This window comes from Bubalus bubalis, chromosome 18 (assembly GCF_019923935.1).
Source record: "Bubalus bubalis isolate 160015118507 breed Murrah chromosome 18, NDDB_SH_1, whole genome shotgun sequence".
NCBI classification, from domain to species: domain Eukaryota; kingdom Metazoa; phylum Chordata; class Mammalia; order Artiodactyla; family Bovidae; genus Bubalus; species Bubalus bubalis.
In genome coordinates, this window is record NC_059174.1 from 6827074 (window position 1) to 6849456 (window position 22383).

The following is a 22383-nucleotide window of genomic DNA, read 5'->3' on the forward strand; positions in this document are numbered from 1 at the left end:
TTCCTTGACCAGGAATGGAACCTGGGCCCCCTGCATTGGAAGCGTGAAGTCTTAGCCACTGGACCACCAGGAAATTCCCTAATTGTTCAATAAATAAATGAATGAATGAATGAATCAAAAAGACCAACAATGATAAGTCTTGGTGAGGATATAAAAAAACTAGAACCCTCATACATTGTTGGTGGAATTATAAAATGGTGCAGCTACTGTGAAAAACAACGTGGCAGCTCTCTGAAATGCTAAACATACAGTCACCATCAGTTCAGTTCAGTTCAGTCGCTCAGTCGTGTCCGACTCTTTGTGACCCCATGAATTGCAGCACGCCAGGGCTCCCTGTCTATCACCAACTCCCAGAGTTCACTGAGACTCACGTCCACCGAGTCAGTGATGCCATCCAGCCATCTCATCCTCTGTTGTCCCCTTCTCCTCCTGCCCCCAGTCCCTCCCAGCATCAGACTCTTTTCCAATGAGTCAACTCTTCACATGAGGTGGCCAAAGTACTGGAGTTTCAGCTTCAGCATCATTCCTTCCAAAGAAATCCCAGGGCTGATCTCCTTCAAACTGGACTAGTTGGATCTCCTTGCAGTCCAAGGGACTCTCAAGAGTCTTCTCCAACACCACAGTTCAAAAGCATCAATTCTTCAGCGCTCAGCCTTCTTCACAGTCCAACTCTCACATCCATACATGACCACAGGAAAAACCATAGCCTTGACTAGACAGACCTTTGTTGGCAAAGTAATGTCTCTGCTTTTGAATACACTATCTAGGTTCGTCATAACTTTCCTTCCAAGGAGTAAGCGTCTTTTAGTTTCATGGCTGCAGTCACCATCTGCAGTGATTTTGGAGCCCCCAAAAACAAAGTCTGACACTGTTTCCACTGTTTCCCCACCTATTTCCCATGAAGTGACAGTCACCATAAGACCTACCAATTCTACTCCTAGACATACATCCAAGAGGGCTGAGAATTGAGGTTCACACAAAAACCTTTACATGAATGAACATAGTATCCTTAGAGCCACAAACTGGCAAACAGCCAAATGTCTATCGACTCATGGATGAATAAATAAAATGTGTTATATCACCAAGGAATATTATTTGACAATGAAAACAACTGAGGAACTGACATATGCTACAACACGATCAGTCTTGAAAACTTTATACTAAGTGAAATAAGCCAGTCAAAAAAAGTCATATATAACGAATCCACTGGTTCAAAATTATCCAAAAGAGAAAAAACCCTAGAGGGGGACTATATAGCATTCCAAGAGAAATGGATTTCCATCTAAGCCTTTCTGCATTTTCCATTTAGTCTTTGTCCTTATTCATACAGCAAGCTTGACTCAGGAGGCTGGAGAACGGGAGGGTGAATGGCAGGATTCAGGTGCTACAATCTGACACGAAAATCCAAAGTACTGTCACTCTGAAGTCTGTCTGCCCAGCAAACCAAACACTCGTGAAAGTGGGAATTGGGTGTCAGAGGAAATGGGGCAGGGATATTTCATTTGCAGTGAAAATTCCAGATCATTCCAAACACAATGGCTGAGATGCATTTACAAGAGGAACAGATGGGTGCCTGTGAGCATGGGAGCTTCAGACGTTCAGGAGAAGATGTTTTAGCCAAATCTCCTCAGGGAGTCCATCTGGTCCAGGCCAAGACAACTTACTCCATGAGGAGGCTTAATGAGGCCTGAAAATGCCTGCAGCTCTGAGGAGGTGGGCTTGTGGAAGGGGCAGCATTCTCATGGGAAACCAGCCTATTCGGCTCTTGATGGTGACTTTCAGGTCAGCTCTGAGAAAGGAGAAAAAAGATGTCACTCTGAGGAGGCAACACAGTGAATCCAACCCATCCTTTGCAAGGGCCCTTTGTAGGGCCCTTGACTGAGAAGCAATCCACACGTGGCCCAGCCCAGCTCCTGCTGCACGGGAAGGTTGATAGTTACAGGTTCTGTGAGTTCAGGGTGAAAGACAGACGCACCCAAGGGCAGCTCTCGGTGGGCATTCAGTTCCCACCAGCTGTTTGGTATTATTTTTCACAGCATGGCTTTCCATGATGCAATTCATTAAGTCTCCCAAACTCCCAAATTCCTTAGCCCTGCGAAACTTCAGCTCATAATGTAATGTGATCACTCTCTGAAATGCAAGGCTCCCTAGGGTGGTCCAAATTACAGGTTAAAAACAAGAGTCGCACATTGTTCTGAGCACAGAGAAGATCGGAGGTGACATGGGTGAAGCTCCAGGATGGCAGATCTCAAACTTTTGGTCTTGGGGACCCATTTACACACTTACAATCTACTGAGGTTCCCAAACAGCTTTTGTTTATGCGAATTATGTCTATCAGTATTTACCCTTTACAGATTCAAACTGATGAAATTTTAATATTCATCTACTTATTTGCAATAATAATACTAAATCCATTTCATGTCAATGTAAGGAACACAGCTTTGTTTAATAATAATATAGTTTTCAATTTAAGAAAACAATTTACTGAGAAGAGTGGCATTGTTGAACAGTTTTTGCAAATCCCTTTAATGTCTGGCTTAGAAGACAGCTAGGTTCTCACATAGACTTCTGCATTCAATCTGTTATAATTTAATTTTTGGTTAAAGAATATGAAGCAAAGCCAGACTCACATAGACATGTAACAAAAATAGAGAAGAATATTATAATAGTTTTTTCCAAGTGACTGTGGGTAGTCTTGTTTGATACTACACCAAAACTCAACAAAAGGTATTTCTTAAAGGTTAGTTGCATAGTAGAATCTGAAACCTTATCAATAATTTATTTTGTACTATACCCAGTTAAAACCCAGGGTTCCATCTCATACTTTGAATGGTTCTTGAACCCATTCATAATAATTCATTTGGAAAATATAGATTCTCTGAGTTATGCAGATTTTAAAATATTTTAATATTTTGCTTGTACCACATTTTTTAAAAAACTCACATTTACTGGCACTCATGATAAAAGAATCCACCTGCCAATGCAGGAGACAAAAGAGATGCAGGTTTGATCCCTGGCTCTGGAAGATCCCCTGGAGAAGAAAATGGCAACCCTCTCTAGTATTCTTTCCTGGAAAAACCCACAGACAGAGGAACCTGGTGGGGTCACACAGAGTTGGACATGACTGAGCACACACACAATATTAATACCATAAATCTCATCACAGAACTATTCAAGTGTTGGGATGCTGTCAAGCTTGCAGTTGCAGATACAAGTTGTACAAAATTCTAATTTTCACTTGAAAGGTTGCATTTTAACAGTGGCAAAAAATACTCTCATTTGTTTTCCTTGAAGTGACAGGTCTATCTTTTTTGTTTTTGAGAAAATATCTGCCAAATACCTCAGTCTGAATAATTATAATTTGTCTGTCAGTTGCTCTTCCAAGTGAAATGGTGTTGCATGAAGAAAGTGGCTAGTTGAGCTCACAACTCAAACACACAAGTGCTTTGCCCGGAGGCCACCATTGTGCTTTGCCAGGCAGCAGAAGTGGAAGTGCTTTCTGCATGCTTCCTCATGCATCACACAAAATATGAAAAGATGTGTATTCAAGAGTTGAGATTTAATTCCATTAATCATTAGTATTGCTTTATCTATGACATTCTTAAGGGAAAACTGCTTTGTGTACTTATTTGCTTGTCTTCTGTGTCATCCAGAGAGCACAGTCATGCAGGGCACAATGACAGCTGGAGGCTGTTGCTTCGACTCCTGCTAAGGCACCAGCGCTGCCGTCCACCGTGGCTTTTGTGCCATCAGGGAAACTGTCAACACGGCGATAAAGGCAAGTAATGTCTTAATATTATGAAAACAGTTTAGACCTTGCAGACCCCCTGAAAGACTCTTGGGGACCCGGCAGGGTCCACGGATCATGCTTAGAAGAACACAGATCTAGAGAATAGGGGAACCCTAGGAAACTTAACTGACCACAGCCTGAGGTGTCATTAAACAGCTTCCCCTGGGCAGCAGTGGTCAGCTGTTCTTTTGAGACACCTCCCGTCGGCCACCATGTGGAGACACTTCGAAGGGAAGGCTGACAGAGCAAATGCAGGAAAGCCATGTGGGAGCCCACGGCGCTCATCTGGATGAGAAATGTCGGGGGTCTTGAAGAGGGCGGGGGGAGTGGGGTGGAGGGAAGGCTTCGGAGAGCTGAGCGAGGGCGGCCGTGCCATGAATCCTGCATCCAGATCTGAACCCCATCACCAGGCAGGTCATTAGAGCCATAAATTACAAATTAATCTCAACAGAAAAGTGAGGGAGGAGAGTGTTGTGCATGAATTCTTCCTCTGCCCTCCCTGTGTGTATTTGATGACTCTGGGTTTCCTCTGCAAAAGTCAATGAAACAATTAAGCCTCTGCCCATTTTTCCTCATCCTGATCTCAAACAGTGTTAAAAAGGCTTGCACCACACTTTCACACCCGGGCCTGTTAATAATTCATGCGCTTGCCTTCTTTAGTTCTTTTGTCTTTGCTGCTTAAACCCGATGGAAACGTGGGAGCTTCCTTTTGATTTCTCAGTGCCACATCCTTACACACGTTCAAACGGCCGCTTCTCTTAACACCAATTATTTGGAGCTGGTGACATCCTCTCTGCCTTTCACCAAAACCCCAACCAAAGACAAAATTCATCTTTGCTCACCACGTCGGCTTGCTTTGTGAGGAATTCTTGGTCGCTCTTGGACAGCTTAGCCCAGAGTGGTGGCTGAGCTGGAGGAGGGGACTCTGCTGCTCCTCGGAGTGTGGTCAGTGGGAACAGCAGCATCAGCTTCACCCTGGCAAAGGGATTCTCAGCCCTTGGCACTGGTGACGTTTGGGGCCAGAAATCTTTCTGTTGTGAAAGCTGTCCTGTGCACTGCGGGATGTGTAGCAGTATCCTTGACCTGCACTCACTGGCTGCTAACACCACCTTCCTTCACCACAAGTTCTGGCAACTGAAAGCATCTCCAGGCATTGACTGAGGTCCTCTGGAGGTAAAATCACCCCAGCAAAGGACACGCCAGGCCCTGCTGGAAATGTAAACACTCCAGTCCCATCCCAGAGCTAATAAATCAGAAGTCTTTTCCAAGACTCTAGTTGATTCATAGGCACGTGGACATGTGAGAAGGGCTGGGCTAGAGTGCTGGTTCCCAAACTTGGTGCACATTGCGGTCACCTAGGAACCTCTTTAATGTTTAATTTCTCTCTTCCTGATCAGATGGTAAACTCTGAGGGTGGCAAGGGTCAATGCCTGTCTGGCTCACCATGACAAGTGCTTCCCTGGTGCTGAGAAGTTATGTTGGAGAGAGTGACTGGATGAACAAAATGAACAGATGACACCATCAAGAGCCTAGTCTGCATCTGTTTGGTGCCCAAGTCCTCTCCTCCAAGTCAGAAAAAAATGACAGGCATTCTGCCTGTGGATGAGCTGCCTGCCTGCTGGTCAGCCTTTCAGGCTCTGTGCCTGCTGGTTGAAGCCAGATGGGGCGTAGGGGCCAGGTCTGAGCAGCAGCCACAGCATCAGCATCTCCAGGAAAGCCTTGAACTCATGGTAACTAAACGTGTCCACCTCCAGTCCTATCTCCATGTATGACCAGGTCAACTGTGCCCCCTTGTAGATGCAGACACTAGGGTTCTGAGTAGCAATAACTTGCTCTTAAATGCCGGGGAGATAGAATTCAGGGGGGCCCTGTCATTCCAGCCCTACCATAACCCTGTGCAGAAGAGACTCTCTGGGCGCCCTGGGGCCCGGGAGGCACTTGGATGTCAGGCCCAGCAACATTCTCTAGCCTCATTTCTCATTATTCTCCTCCCCGCCATCCTCAGAAACCCAGTAGAGCTCTCCATCCACTCCAACCATGATGATGCCTTGTCGCTTCCTGGGATGTGTCGAGTGGCCTCTTTCTCTGAGCCTCTCTGTGTCTTGTCTGGTGGCTGGTAACACTCCCCCATATTCATGCTTCTCCATTTTTCAGGTCTCAGCTTCCACCAGGACTACCAGAGGGGGCCTTCCAGACCGCTCCTCACCAGGGAAGTGCCTTCGTTTCACGCTCCTGTTTCTGCCACTGGGATCAACATGTCTGCTGGTAATCCCGTATTTGTCATTCCTGTTACGTGATAAACCTTGAGAGGGCTGTGACCATGTCCATGTGTTTCACCTCACATTCCAACACCTAGCAAAATCCCTGACACAGAGTATGTGCTGAATAAACATTTATTCAAGGAATCAGTAAACCGAGCACTGTTCATACCATCTCAGCCAAGACTTGGGGCCTCTATGCTCCCTGTCAGCCAGTTCCACGACTGGGATTAGAATAAAGAGATGGATGAAGGGAGGGAAGAAATCTGTTCTTCTTTGGGTATTTGGAAAGTCATATTCTTTGTCAAGCGATCAGAAAACAATCGTCAGTTTCCTGCCTCCTTACAGACCTCCCACGCCATGAGGCCTCCTGGACACAACCTGAGTTATCAGAGGAAAAGGAGACGCTGTCCAGCAGCAGCCAAGTTTCTGGACCAATGAAAGAAGCGGGTCTGTTCCAGGGCAGGGAGTCAAGAGCCAGGATCAGCCACACTAAAGATGAGCATACGGACACCCTCAGAAGAGTCATGGGCGTTTACAAGAAACGCCCCACCCACGACTGGCACTTTAACCAAAGATTAAGGCCTTTGTAAAATATGTGAATGCAAAAGGTTTGCATGATTAAAATTTGGCCAATCAGGACGAGCCTTCTCATGGGACCACTCTGGACCACGTGGCTGCAAGTGTGGGGTAAATTTCTGCTGGAGGCTCAGCATCAAGGACTAAAAGATCTGGGCGTCTCTGTCTCTCTCAGCTCTCTGTGGCTACTCAACTTTTGAAGATCCAGCTTGAGTCTGAGGAATCTTTGGGAAAACAGCCTCAGTCCTCTCAGACCTTCCTGGAGGAAAACTATGCTATTTAGAGATAGTACAAGTGGCCTGACTCTGAGGGAAGAGTGGGAGCTCCCCGTAGAGGGGACCGTCCAGACAATGGTGTGAAGCCATCACGCACACACAGGTACGGGTGGTAAACTGATCTATCGTGCACAGAATAAAAGCAAAAAGGCAGAGCACTGGAGCACACTGCAGGTGACTTTAGAGTGATGATGACAGAGCTGCTGCTGCTGCTGAGTCGCTTCAGTCGTGTCCGACTCTGTGCAGCCCCACAGACGGCAGCCCGTCCCTGGATTCTCCAGGCAAGAACACTGGGGTGGGTTGCCATTTCCTTCTCCAATGCATGAAAGTGAAAACTGAAAGTGAAGTTGCTCAGTCGTGTCTGACTCTTAGAGACCCCATGGACTGCAGCCTACCAGGCTCCTCAGATGGATCAAATATACACACAGTCGCGGGTTGAATGCAGTCTTCTATTATTTGAGAAGACTCAAATGATGTCCTTAGTCCAAGGTTGGCCTGGGCCAATGCTCAGTAACTCTGGGCCACATGCAATCTCATTTTTATCACCAAATCCCACGATGGACTGTCATTGCCACTGTGCAACCAAAGGGAGAAACGAGATAGAACCTGTGTTTAGACACCCTCATGGGTCACTAGTCAAGGTCGGAACCAGGGTGCTCTGGAGCATCCGAAGCCAAGTCCAGGGTCTTTTTCAGTTTGCCACACCAGGCTCCTTCCTACCAAAGGAAGGGAGCTAGAGAAGACACGGGGCCCAGCAGCGAGACGTGCTATAGGAGGAACGCTATGGCCAGGGGTGGGTGGAGGGGTGCAGGGTGGAGGCAAGGAGCCTGGAGGCAGGGGGAGAGGGCATTTCCTGGGCTGGGGGATGAAGGTCCTAGAGGAAGGGGATGACGGTGAGACAGGAAAAGAACAGGGAAATGTGAGAACTCTGGAGGCCAGCCAGCGGCACGTGGTAGCAGGGCACAGAGAGAAACCAGCGATGGGAGGACGGGTAGCATGGCCATCAACACGGAGACAGCTGCTCGGCTGCAGGACGGAGTCCCCCAGGTGCCACGTCCTGCCGCCTCCTCCTCCTCCCCCTGCTCCTCTTCCTTCCTGAAATGACTTACTGAAGGGAAATTCACACAACATAACATCAGCCACTTTAAAGGGAACGGTTTTGTGGCATCGGGTATAGTCACAATGCTGTTCATCTCCTCCGTCCAGTTTCAAAATGTCTCCATCAACTCCAAAGGAAAACCCCAGACCAATTAAGCGCTCATTCCCCGCTCACCGCTCACTCCTTCCAGCTGCTGGCAAGCATTCATCTGCTTTCTGTCTCTACAGATTTGCCTATTCTGACATTTCACATAAATGCGATCACACAATCTGTGGTCTTTGGTGACTGGTTTTTTTTTTCACTTGGCAGAATGTCTTGGAGGTGCATCCACACTGAGGCATGGCTCAGTGCAGTTCCCCCTCGCAGCTCTTTGCTCACCTTGTCATCCTTGAGAACACCCCTGGTTCCCACAGCTGCCTGGCACTAGCCGAGAGGTTCCTTGAGCACACTGCTTATGGCAGTAACAGCACAAGTTCTTCCAGGTGGAGGCGGAGAAAAGTGAGGGCCAGTGCAGCAATGAGCTCTCACACCCAGGATCCCACCTCCAAATGTGGCCCCTGAACCCTGACATTGTGAGCGGGAAGAGCGGGTGGTCCCTGGTGGGGGGGGCAGTTTTGAGGGTACACCTCCCAGCATTGTGGATGAGGTGGTGACCAGGGAGACCTCATCACACCCTCATTTTGTGCCAACGCAGACCCTTCAAGACCTCTCACTTCAGAGGCAGCGGCTGTTTTGAATGCCAACAGTAAGCGCTTGCTCTTTGACTTGCTGGGTGAACCCCAGGGAGTTTTAGATCCTTTTTTCACCAAGTTTTGGGTTTAGATCTTTTTAAAGCCAACACTGCACAAAGCAGAAGTGGATGAGTGCATTCCCTGCTTAGAGCTCTGCGCGTTGCCAGTAATGAGCCTTAGAGGGCTGATCTGACAGTATCTGTATGGAACCCAGCAGCAGCTCATTGTCAAGAGCAGACTAGAACTGCCCGGGGTGTGGGCGGCCAGGGCCGAGTTGAGGGTGTAGAGAACCAAGCAGAGCTGGTGAGGTAGGCATGTGGAAATCTCTGCTGGCCACTCCCCCCCCCTCAACCCCGGCCTCATTCAGACTTTACCGCCTCTCCTCTGGGCTATCACCACAAAGGTGTCCCTGCTCCCAGCCTCCTGCCTTCCACACCATCCATACCAACCAAAGTGGGACTAACCACTTTGCTGTCATCTTTAACTTCCTTCAGTAGCTCTCTCACGTCTACAGCAAGGGTTTAACCTGGGTCTAGGCACCACCCACCCCCAGGCTCTCAACTGCTCCCCAGATTAGGAGCTGGCAAACTTTTTCTGTAAGGGGCTGAAAGGTGTATTTGAGACTTCATAAGTTCATCACATTGTGTGTTACAACCACTCAATCCTGTGCTTGAATAAGAAAGCAGCCATAGGCAATATGTAGATGAATGGCTGTGGCTATGTGCCAACAAAACTTCGTTTACAAGATACATACCACTGGCTGTAGTCATGCCACTCTCGCCCAAAATTCTGAATCTATATGCGAAATAATGTGCAACTGTTGAGCATTTCCGTGGGCAGCAGGTCCAGCGCTTTCAGCAGACAGTGAAAGGGTGTGACGGTCCCCGAATGCTAACGCTCTAGCATGGCCTCGCTCCAGCCTGCACACCTCTCACTGGCCGAGCGGGAAGACTCTCAGCTCCTGACACACCAGGCTTTCTGCCCCCGCTCCATCTTTACACATGTTCAGCCTGGACCAATCGTGCCTGGCCAGCGCATCTCCTCATTCAATAAATCCACCAACACCCACAAATACAAGTCACTGGGATGGTTTTTGTCTTCCTGAAATTTTCTGCCAGATGGGAGAAGATAGATACCAGGAAACTGAAGAGACAAGGCAATGGCACATCTTGTAACAACTGTGCTAACTTGTTACAACTGTAACCTTGTGCTACAACTGTGCAGAGTAGGGGAGAGGAGAGGTGCTGACCGACCTCCCCCAGCGGGTTCCCAGGAACTGGGACTTTTCAGCCTTAAAACCAGGAGGCCCTGGTTAAACAGGATCAGTTTATAGGGTCACCCTATATGTGGGGGGTGGGGAGGCAGGGGGCTCAGGGAGCCCTCCTAGAGGCTGCGGCATTGCAGGGAAGATCTGCATTGGGCCACCCTGGCTTTCCTTTTCTTCTCATATCCTCCCAGCTCACCGTCACACTGTTCCATCCTTTCTGTTTTCTTTCTTTTACCTGACTCTCCACATTCCCTGTGTAGACATGCTCAGCTCCTCTCTCAGCAAATCAACATTTTTCTCCTTCAAAAGGCAGAATTAGACTTTCTTTTCACATTAATCTTTTTGTCCTGCCATATTTAAATTCTATTTTTGAAGAGTTTTCTTTCATTTTTGAGGATTTGACTTGATTTTCCTCTCATATGGAGTAATATAAGACAGGAAAATTAGAAAGTATGTGAAAATGCAAAGAAGCAGGGAGGAAATATAACAAAACTCAGCTCCATTCCACAGACACTAATCAACCCTCATATGTTCTCCAGTCCTATTTTTCCATATAGGTTGAAATATCACAGACATGTTGTGACTCTTCTTGCAATAAACTTCTTTGGCGTAAATCTTTTTATCTTTTGTAATTTAATCATTGTAGCAACAAAAAAATTTTTTTCCTGAAATGCAACCACAGAAATTACATAAAGAGACCCATCACTTAGGAAGTACTACTCTGATCTCTGATGAGATAGCATTACTGGATCTCAGAGTAGGAGCTGGTACAGGGCTTTCTTCTCTAAGCCCTTTCCTTACAGAGGAAAGCAGATGATAGATATTTAGCAAGGAGTAATGACCAAGTCTTTTGATAATGCCATTACTTGCTGGTTTTAGATGAGGGTACTATACCCATCTGGATTAGAATTACATACACCAGAAGTCCTTCAGTAATTGTATTTGCCAAACTCCAAATTGAGTACAATGACTTTGCAATGGGTTACTTTATCTACCCATTGAACCACATGGGATTGACTTTTTTTTTAGCACAAATACTATCAAGTATTGGCAATTCCAAATGGTTCAATCTATTTATGTTCAGTGCTGCTAAGTTTTAAAACTTAATTTATTTTGAATATACATGTAATGAATTGGCTTTCCTGAAAGAAAGCCCATATATTGGCATCATATGCCTGAGTTCCGATCTGGGTCCCACTAGAGAATAGAGTGAGGATGAGCTACTGGCCTCTCTTCAGTCTCAGTTTCCTCTACTGTAAAGTATGCATGATGGCACCATGTCATCAGACCACCAAGAGCACTTCATGAGAACACGCAGGCCAGGCAGCCCCTGCTCTGCAGGGCACATGCAGGGATGTTTCATTAAAGCAGCGCACTTAACAGATGCCCGCTGAGAACCCCAGTCATGGAACTGCATGCTTAGGATTACTGATCCCTGTTCTCACCACCTCCTCGCCCTGCCCAGGAGCATGGAAATCCCAAATGGTCTAAACCAACCTCCTTTGAGGGGTGAGGAAACCTGAGACCCAAAACTTGGCGGGGCCAACCGCAGCCTCTGTTCCCGGTGAGCCATGCTTTGCCTTTATGCTCATGTATGGCCCTAGAGTCACGCACACACTAATGCCATGTCATGCCATCCAGCGGGTGTGAATTTACCCAGGGAGGAGAAGGGATGGTTCTTCTAAGAGCAAGAGGAGTTACCGCTACTGGACTTCATGAAGCCACACATTCATGTCAGTGAAAGAGATCTGAGATCCAGTGTTCACTGTTATTTTTTAAACGAAGCTTTGGTTTATAGCAGAAAAGTCATTAAGGATCCTCTCTGGGGGTTTTAGGACACGTGCAGAGATACACTCCACCGAATTGTATTAAAAATGGATATTGGAAGTTAAAATGCTCTATACCAGCATTTAGCAGTTACTTCTAAATGGGTGAATCCTTCTCCCCTAATATAATAGATGGATTTCTGCTACCTCAGCCTTTTGGGAAATAGGCACCCCCAGAAGCCCCTGTGCAGATTTTATCGTGAATCAGTGTGTAAAAATCAGATGGCACTCTCCTTGCCGACTCCTAAAAACCTGCTGATTTATGGAAGCAGGGAGTGATTGCATTGCAAGGTTGAAATCAGTACTCTCCCTTTCTTCTGTTCCCCATAACACTTTGCAGAACTCAGAGAATGGTCCTGGTGCTAAAAATGGGAAAATAAATAGCTCTGACAGGGTGTTTGAGAAAAAAACTAGTCATTTTCTCAACTGTGAAGATAATAGAAAAGCTGAGTATAGGAAAGGCAGAAAATAAGAGAACAAATAATAGTAAAATTTAGGTCTCAGCCCCTCGCACCTGTTTTAAGTTACGTGGTCTTGGGCAAGTAAACTAGGTTAGTGCTAGATCCTTAGGGCTTCCCCTGTGGCTCAGCGGTAAAGAATCTGCCTGCAATGCAGTAGCTACAGGAGACACAGGTTCGATCCCTGGGTCAGGAAGGTCCCCTGGAGAAGGGCATGGCAACCCACTCCAGTATTCTTGCCTAGAGAATCCCATGGACAGAGGAGCCTGGTGGGCTATAGTCCATGGGGTCACAAAGAGTTGGACATGACTGAAGTGACTTAGCACGCATGCATGCTAGATCATTGCTAATATCCACTGTCTATTTCTCCGCAAATGTCATTCTACAAATAGACTACTTTCCCAGCCTCCCCTGAAGCAAGGTATAGACATATGACAATGAATTATAACCAGATGTGTGGGTGCCTACTTCCAAAAATGACCTTTAAGAAGAAGGGGTCTGGCCTTCTACTTTTTTGTGGCCTAGAATATATGTATAATGGCTGGAGCTTCTATAGCTATTTTGGACCATGGGGCAGCAGGCTAAAAAGAGTAGAGCTTCAAGGCAGAAGGAGCCAGTGTCCCTTGGTGATTTCATAATGCTGCCATACCAGCCTTGGATTGTCGAGCTCCAATTCTTTTACTTGTGAGAATAAGCCTTTTGTGTTTAAACCACTATAGAGAGATTTTCTATTGTATGACACAAAAACCTTTTCCAAACCCACTCACTGGTCCCTCCATATCGTCTGCTGTCTGATGCCAGACACCAGTGTTTCTTCTCCAACAGCCACCATAGTTCCTTGGCTGGTCCTCTTGGTTCTGGTCTTGCTGTCTTAAAGTAACTGGAATGATCTTTTTAAAGAAGAATATCCAGTCATGTTATGAGTCTGACAAAAACCATCTAATGATTTCCAAAACCGTATACAGTTTGGTATACAATCCTCACCCTGTCTACTGGCAACATCTCCTTCTGCCTCCCTCCCCCTTGGTTACTCAGCTCATGTCACGTGGCTTTATTTCTGACCTTTAAAAACACTAAGTTCATTCCCATCTTGGTACTATCTACACATTCCCGTCTCTGAAAAGCTCTTCTCCCACATCTTTACATAGTGACATGCCGGACACTCAGATTTCAGCTGATTGTGAGTTCTTCAGGATACCTTTCCTGGCCACTCTCTGAGGACGCCCCCCTCCCCGCCCCCAGTCTCTTTACTCCACTATGTTTTAGCATCATAACTCATGTGTATACCTGATGTTTGGGGATTTATTTATTTGTGTGAAACCCCTGTTGCACCAAAGCTCCACAGCAGTAGGTACCTTCTGTGTTGTGTTCATGGTTATATCATCTGTGTTCAGCATATAGTAGGTCCTCAACAATTATTTTTTAAATGAGTTAAGAGGTCCTGTCAATTGAAATAATAAAATCAACTTGATTGAGTTGACTTAGCTACTGAAGTCAATATTGTTAAGATAAAATTCAAAGCGTATCCAAACAGAATTGCTAATATTAATCCAGCAAGTATTCCAGACTTTAATAGACTCCCTGACATCCCCAGGATTCCACACTACATCCCATCGTCCCAGTCGAAGGCTTTCCCTGGGAGCCAGTGACCATTTCTCTAGCTAAACAAGCTAAGAAAGAACTAAATTGCTTATCAATTGTAGGTGGAGGAGTTTAGAGAGTAATAAACATATTCCTCTGTTTATATTCACACCTCTTCCTTCTCTTTCTATTGGCAAATGATAAGGGTTGTTAGGAAATTATTGAACCACTTTAACCACCTACAGTTGATGGGCAAAGCTTTTCTCTAATTAAGCAAATCCTACAGATACAAGCCAGAGGAGGGGAGAGGTTCATTTCTAATGATAGGCACCCAGAACAGAGATAAGCATTTTCCTCCTTTTTTTTTTTTTAATTTCTGTGTATGAACGTGCCAATGGCAGTCAGCCACTGTATCTGCAGGGTACTCTACCCACACCGCCCCCCCTTCCCCCCAGGGATCGAGGCTTTTAAGCACAACAAATAGAACAAGAGCAGAGAAGAAGCTTGACACAAAGCTTGATGTAGAATGATCAAAATATGTTAATACTTTCATTGAACAGGAAACATGTAAATTATAGAGCAGTTAAGTTCATAACCTGATTCTCTTCACTGAATCAAAAGATCTCAGGCTAATTTTTTTATTGGTGTGCGCATGTGTGCAAAGTCCCTTCAGTTATATCCAACTCTTTAAGATCTCCTGAAGAAGGAAATGGCAATGCACTCCAGTATTCTTGCCTAGAGACTCCCATGGACAGAAGAGCCTGATGGGCTACAGTCCAAGGGGTCACAAAGAGTCTTATTGGTAACTTACTGCTTATTAATGATTTTTAAGCAGTGTTTTTAATAAAGCAAAGATGTCAGTGTGGTTTAACAATGGGAACAGCATTAGTTCAGGAGCCAGAGAGATCTAGGTTCAAATCTCAAGCCCACGTAACCTACTCAGCTGTAGGTAAGCTAGCCAAACTCCCTTGTCTGACATTTTCTCATCAAGTAAACAGGGATGACAAACACCCCAACTTAATGCTTTGCTCGAAGTATTAAAGTGAGGTCTTACAAGGTATGGAGCTCTGTGTCCAATGGGTGGCCTTAAGTTCACAGCAAGTATTACAGGCTTGCCGCTCACCCTCATCATTACTGTTAAGCCCTGTTACCCTTTATCAGCAACAGTGATCATCTGGCCTAACGATTTTTTCAGCAACTTGAGTCGTTGTTTTCCTTGAAGTGTAAGATCTTAACACAGCCCACGGGGGCCTAGAGAGCCTATCAGGGTCATCCCTCTGGTCAGACCCCATCTCTCCCTGTCCTCAGCACTCCAGGCCCACCCTCCTCCTTTGCGCTCCTTGATCTCCAACACAGCCCTCATTGAGGCACGTCTGGCTCCCTCCCGTCCTCCAGGCCTTAGTCACTGTCCCGACCACTCTATGAAAATCTTCTCCCATCAATCACTCTCCCTCAGCCCTGTTTATTTCCAGCAGGACACGGAGGTACAACCTGAAAAAACTAGCCTTTCTGTGTCTGTTTGCTTGTTTAACATCTGTCTGCTTGATAGGGTTTGTGTTCCTCCAGGCAGGGGTCTTACGTGGTTCTCAGCTGCCTGCTCTGAACAGGCTCCCAACCAGGGTTTAATAAATAAGCGAATGAACTCATTGGAATAATGATTGTTTTGAACTGGTTTCCCCACCAAAGGACAACAAGACAAGGATTTGGGTGCAAGTGGTTTGTTTTGGAGGCAATTACAGGAAAAAACCAGCCAAGAAGTAAGAGACAGGGATGAGAAAGGGACAGAAGCTGCAAAGCATGGAAGCTCACACACATTACCACTGAGGGCAACCGGGCTCTCTCTGGGTAACACTGGGAGGGCAGCAGAAGAGCCATGAGATGTCCAAGCTTCCCACCCTCGTCCCAGGAGAGGCATTCTCTCTCTCTCCCCACCAGTTCAGGTGAGCTGTTGACTGAGGACTCGTGCTCCTAAACATTTCCAGCTTGCTTCAAAATTGACAGAGGGGGCTCCTGGGGCCAGACAGAGCACTCAACTGGAGGCTGGAAATCAGGCAGGGTATGCCTCCAAGTGCTAAGTTCCACAGACATGTGTGACAGGGACCGTAACAAAACTCAGGGCACACGGGCCAGCATGGAAAGCCAAGACCACTCTCTCAAATCTATCCGTGCCCCATACATACACACCCTTCATATAATACAGACTGGCATATACTCAATATGTCTACAGAAGCTAATTTTTCTGCTCTCTTCCCAAATGCCATTTTGAACAAAGCATGACTACAGAAAATAAAGTCAACTGAGAGGCAAGGCAATGTGTCATTAAGTACCACTTCTTAAATACCTAGGCCCACATACCGGGACACCCCAACAGTGGTCTGGGGAATGGCTCCGACTCCCTGACATGATTCTGAAATAACCAATATCACATTAACAAGCTTTATGCTGGAAATTACTCTGTACAAAGTGCTATTAAAAGTCAGTGATGAGTGAAAATAGCCTTCACAATTTCATGTCAACATTCAAACCCTAGATTGAGTCTCTCCTCTCCAGTTTCTTTCAAATAATTATCTTCCCTGGATTAAATGATATTTTTTAATTCAACAGCATCCCACAGCCATATGTTTATTTTATTTGGATGAAGGAGGAAGGTATCTTAATTTCTCATAATAAGAGCTTTCATGAAAGCAGGAAATTCAGTGACATGGTGGTAATCAAAACTGAATTCTATGCAAGAGGTAAATTATATTGCCTTCCAAATTAATTTGCAAATGGTCACAATACTAATAAAATGCAGGCGAGATTCTGGTTTCCCCTCTGCAGAAGCTCAGCTCCTCCGTAAACAGGAGGAGAAAACTCACCAAGGAGCATGGTATCAGGTTAGGTCACGTGCCAGAAAGCCCGAGTTTAGCCTCAGAAGTGCTGTGTGAGTTGCTGAGACAAACGCACGACAGACATCTGTCCTTCTGCCTCTGATTCTTCTCTTCTGTTTCTTTACATCATGCAGCTGATCCTGGGAGACGCCAGCATCCAGCCGCAGAAACTGGAATGAAGAAAGGACCTCCTTGAAGACACAGCTCTGCAGCACTGCAAGCCCTCTAACCCCCTTCTTAGGAAGGCCTCTAGACTGATCCCACCCCCAAGAAGTTATTTATTTTTAACACTTGCAGTACAGATTTTTCTTTGAAATCTGCTTCTGTTGATGGGTGGGGTCCTTTACCACATTGAGCAGCTTGAAGCCAAGGATGCTGGAAGCGTATATTAGCTTCCTGTGGCTGCTGTAACAAATGACCACAGCCTTAGCATCTTAGAGCAACACAAACATATCCTCGTGCCGTTCAGGTCAGAGGGGAATACACCTCCTCTGTTCTTCGGCTTCTAGGATCACCTGTATCCCTTGGCTCGTGGCCCCACAGTACTCCAGCCTCTGCTTCCATCACCCTGTCTCCTTCCTTTTCTTCGACCTCCTTGCCTCCTTCTTGTCCTTAAACCCATCTGGATAATCCAGAACCACCTTCTCATTTCAAGATCCCTAATAATACCTGCAAGGTCGCTTGTGCCATGGAGGGTATTCACAGTATTGGGAATTAGGATGAGGACATCTTTGGGGGCCATTACTCTGCCCACCTCAGTGGTAATCACCATTGTGTCTCAAGCTACATCCAGGTAATGTGAATTACAGCGAAATGGCAATAAAATAAGGGAACTGAGTGCATTGCTTTGAGTGTGAACTCAGGCCATGAATCCTGGCTCTACTGAGTTAGCCTGACCAGCTTTTGAACCTCTCTGAACCTATCATCTCTTCACCTATGAGCACCCCCCTTGAGTAGTTAAGATAGATAATACCTGCTGAGAATTTTGCCAGTGCAAATAATTTTGCCAGCTCAATAAGCTCTCACTGAGACACCAGTGAACCAGGGGTCAGCAAATGTATTCTGTCAAGGGTCAAGCAGTAAATATTCTCAGCTTTGAAGGCTATATGGTCTCTGTTACAACTATGGAGTTCTGCAAATATAGCACAAAAGCCGTCATAGACATACATAAATGAATGAGTGAGGCTATGTTCAAAAAAATTTATTTATGGACATTCAAATTTTAACTTCATGTAGTTTTCCTGTCATGAAACATTATTTTTCTTTCTTCCCCAACCATTTAAAAATGCAAAAAAAAAAAACAAAACAAAAAACAACAACATTCTTAGCTTGTAGGCCTTTCAAAAACAAGTGCTGGATTTGGCCCATGGATTCTGGGTTGCTGAACCCTGATCTCTATGACCTTCAGAATCCTTTCTATTTGAGAGTCTGCATGTGTGCGTTCTCAGTTGCTCAGTCATGTCCTACTCTTTGTGACCCCACAGACTATAGCCTGCCAGACCCCTCTGTCCAGGCAATTTTCCAGACAAGAATACTGGAGTGGGTTGCCATTTCCTACTCTAGGGGATCCTCCCAACCCAGGGATAGAGCACACATTTCCTGCATCTCCTGCACTGGCAGGCATCCATCTGAGAGCCTACAATTCTACTAACCAGAAAAGCATGGTGGGGCAAGAGCAGAAGTAGCCAAACCATGCTCAAGTCCAAATTTCACTTCTTAGATAGCTGGCCTACCTCAGTAGCTGAGCTAACCTCTCTGAGTATCTATTTTCTCACCAGGCAAACGATAAAGACTTATCTACTATGGAAATTAAAAATGTTACAAGAAGCAAATGACACAATACAGTGTCCACCTTGACCTCTGTCAGAGTAGGTGCTCAGTCAATGTTAGTTCTCGTTCATCTTCACTCACTTGGAGGAAGGAATTTCTTCATTGAAAGAATTTGGCTCCGAACTGGTCTTTTAAAGAAGCAATTTGCAGTAACAAGATGGAAATGCTGAAAAGGTGTTCTCTGCTCTTAATAGCCTGTGACCCAGTGATCTGGGCTTCCCTGGTGACTCAGCGCTAAAGAATCTGCCTGCAATGCAGCAGGTGTGAGTTCAATCCTGGGGCTGGGAAGATCTCCTGGAGAAGGAAATGGCAACCCGCTCCAGTATTCTTGTCTGGAGAATCTCATGGACAGAGGAGCCTGGCGGGCTGCAGTGCACGGGGTCACAAAGAGCTGGACACAACCGAGCAACTAACAGCAACAATGACAAGCCAGTCATCTACCCAGACTCGGGATGAATAAGAAACGGCAGCGATTCTAGGTGATTTTGCACCCTGTACTTGTGGGGCCAAGACTGGGTTTGACAGAGGAACCACGTGCCTGCTGCCAAATCCTTTGGAAAACTCTCCTTCGTACTGGGGGTTGAGGGCTGGAGAGGAGTCCTTGGGTTGAGTCCAAGGTTAACTGTGTTTGAATTGAAGGTTAGGAGTTTCTCGACTCATCGAGAGTAAACTGAGAAGGCAAGTCTGTTGTACTTGGTGCGTCCTGTTCAATCTCTCCACCCCTACACCCGTGGCCCCCACCCACCCCTAGCCACCAAACCCTCTCCCTGAACATCAGCCACAGCGGCAATCGGAAACTCGCAGTGATAAAACACCGGCTAAGCGCTTACATCATTTTACAATCAAACATCTCCAAATCTGTTTATCTGATCAGCCGCAGATTCTGTCAGAGCGTTGACATGTGCATTTCTAAATAATTTCAGGATGTCAACCTGAATAGACCCGCAGAATCGGAAAGTTAATTATCTTTGACAACTTTGCCAGCTAATTTCCTATTTGTATGTACCAAACTGGGGGCCTGTTTCATCCCCTCCCGTCACAAAGGATTTATCAATCAAATCAAGGCCTGAAATTGTCTGCCAAGGCATTCGGGCTTCCCAAAGGGGCGGTGATCTGTCTGAAATCTCGCCAACTGTCCAGCGACAGCAAAGTTGACACGACACAGAAGCAAAGCCGCTTCCTTCCTGGGGGAGGCCCCGCTGCCCGGAGCCCCCCAGCTCAGCACCCCCACCCTTTCTCCGTCTCATCTTGATCTGGTGGTACTTGTCAGGCCCCCGTTTCCAAAGCAGCACCCGCTTCACCTCTGGATCTCAGCTGACAGGCCCCACCAAACGCCAGGGCCCAGCTTGTCAGAGCCAATTGGCTGACCCTTGCTCAGGAAGGTGGGCCCCAGAAACTTAACAAGCAGGCTGGCGCTGACAGGCGCTTTGACGGTGGCGATCGGGCTTCTGTGGTCACTGCTTCTCTCTGACAGGCAGGCGTGTTTCACTTTAATGGCCATTTCCGCTGCCGAGTTCCCTGGACTGGACTGCTGCTCTGCAAGATTGCAGCAGGCTGTCACCGAGCTGGCCGTGGGGCCTGCCTGTAATTCTCTTATTGGTTCCTCATGCTCGACTCAGCCTGCCGAGGAGGCAGCTGCAATAGGACAGGATAACAAGGCTGGCCTGGACCTGCCTGGTTCCTGCCCACCCACCAGAGGCACCAACCAGGAGGAAGTCTCAGGAGGAAGGTGTTCCTGTAGCTCACTCATCTATTCAACACCTATTCATGTTGATCACTGTGTAGATGGACCCCGTCTTTCAAAAACTTCCCAATTTAATGGATGACATTCCTTTACTTCTCTTGCTTAATTTATGTCAAATACCTTGTGTGTGCAAAGTGCTTAGCACCAAGTTCTCAGCACTAAGATAACAGTAAAAAACAATAAAATAGAAAGAGTAAAGAAAACAGGATCTATTCTAATGGAGCTTATCATCTATTGCAGCAAACTATACATGGTAGGCAGAACAAGGCCCGTGACCTGTTTTGTAAATAAAGTTTAACTGGCACTCAGCCACACCCACTTATTTGCCTCCTATCTCTGGCTGCTTCTGTGCCACAACAGTGGTGGGACTGAGCAATTTTACCAGAGCCCATACATCCCACAAGGCCCACTTACTATCTGACCCTTTACAGAAAACATTTGCTGACAAATACAGATAATTTCCCTGGAGAAGGGAATGGCAACCCACTCCAGCATTCTTGCCTGGGAACTTCCATGGACAGAGGAGCCTGGTGGGCTACAGTCCGTGAGGTCAAGAGAGTTGCTCTAGACTTAGTGACTAAACCACCACCAGAGACAATTTCAACACAAGTTAAGTGGAAACAGATACAGAGTCCAGAGGGAGCCTGTATGATGGTTGGCCTATTTAGTCACGGTTGTTGCTACGGCGCCTGAAACAGGGCTTGGCAGAGAGCAGTAGCTGCTCACCAAAAAGTTCTCATTGGCTGGATGAAGGAAAGAATGGATGTTCTGATGAGGCAGTTGGGAAGCTTCTGGAAGGTTTGATGAAAGAGGGAATAAGTAAGCTGGATCTGAAGAATAGAAAGTACTCAGAAGAAGAAGAAGAAGGAAAAAGGTGTTCTTGGAGACAGAAATTCACTTGTAATACCTGCTTATCAGAGGCCTGGCACAGGAAACTGCATTGAAGGAACAAAGAGCTGGTGGAACACAGGACCTGAATGGGGGTCAAAGGGAAGTGCATCAGGAAATCAGGGAGCAGTGATACCATGTGAAGACATGCAATTTGTAATCTCACTGTACACAGGCAGTGTGCCCTCCAGGCCCAAACTTCACTGACCCCATACTTGAGAGTCCCTCCCTTGAAACAGACCACAGTCTTCATCCTCCCTTTTGGAGCACTCGTGGGTCCTTTAGCCCGGACGTGGAGTCAATGCCCCCAAAGCTCCAGGATTCATACTGTGAGGTCATCCTGAGGCCCCATGGCCAGACCCTGGCTCCAGGAACATGGCCTGGCAGGTCAGGCTGGGTGAGAAAGAGACGCTTCCTGCCAAGTGGACTGTTCTCCCTTCTCCGCCCACAGGCCTCTTGCCTGGCCTCTCCTGCGCGTCCCACTCTGTGGGTGGCAGGGTGTCAACAGCAGTGAAAGAGACCACATGCGAGGCACCCAGTGATGAGGCCCTCGACAGCTCCAAAGGAGACACCACCGGAAGACGGGGTGTTCTGCATTTCGTGTCAATACAGAGAAAATTCCAAATGGTAGGTTTAACATGCCCGGAAAGTGAATCATCACGCCTGTTTTCCTGCACGCGCTTGGTAAGGTTGTATTCTGGTCAACATCAACAAAGCACAGCCTCTGAATCAGTGGGAGCTTGCATTCACAGGTAGAGTGAAGGATGACGCTGCGTCATGAGTAATATTGGAACCAGAGCTTAATCAATGATATTGGGAGCTGTGAGGCAAGAATATCTGTGTTATTTTCAGTATAAACTGGTTATGAAAAGCCATGGCATTATGAATAATAATGGGGTTGCTACTTTTTGCTTATGATGGAAGATGTTAAATCAGCCAGGAATGACTTACTGACCATAAAAAGCACAAAGAAGTGGTCTCTGGACCTGAAGTAATGGTGCCCTTGTATGTGGAGACTGGACAATAAAAAACTCATGTTCTCTGCCCTCTGTCCGACAGTTTCATCAGTAAATCACCATAGCTCACAATAAATTTTATAATGAAATTACTTATAGACAAGGGCCCCACAAAGAATTGTTCGCAAGGGGTCCTGAAGACACGATATGCATTTCCATAACACAGAGAGA

General features: G+C 46.4%; 1 long non-coding RNA gene across 4 annotated transcripts in view; it reads right to left on the minus strand.

Moving 5' to 3' along the window:
- Positions 1–1140: 1140 nt before the first annotated feature.
- LOC112580196 overlaps positions 1141–22383 on the minus strand; it is a 200979-nt gene continuing 179736 nt past the window's right edge. For 3 of the 4 annotated variants that reach the window (XR_006546283.1, XR_006546282.1, XR_006546281.1), the window contains 2 exons: positions 16723–16904; positions 1141–1789 (listed from right to left, as the gene is read on the minus strand). This is a non-coding gene — a long non-coding RNA (uncharacterized LOC112580196). Of the gene's footprint in view, positions 1790–16722; positions 16905–21215; positions 21282–22383 lie in introns of all 4 variants that reach the window. The other variant, XR_006546284.1, reaches the window with a different exon arrangement.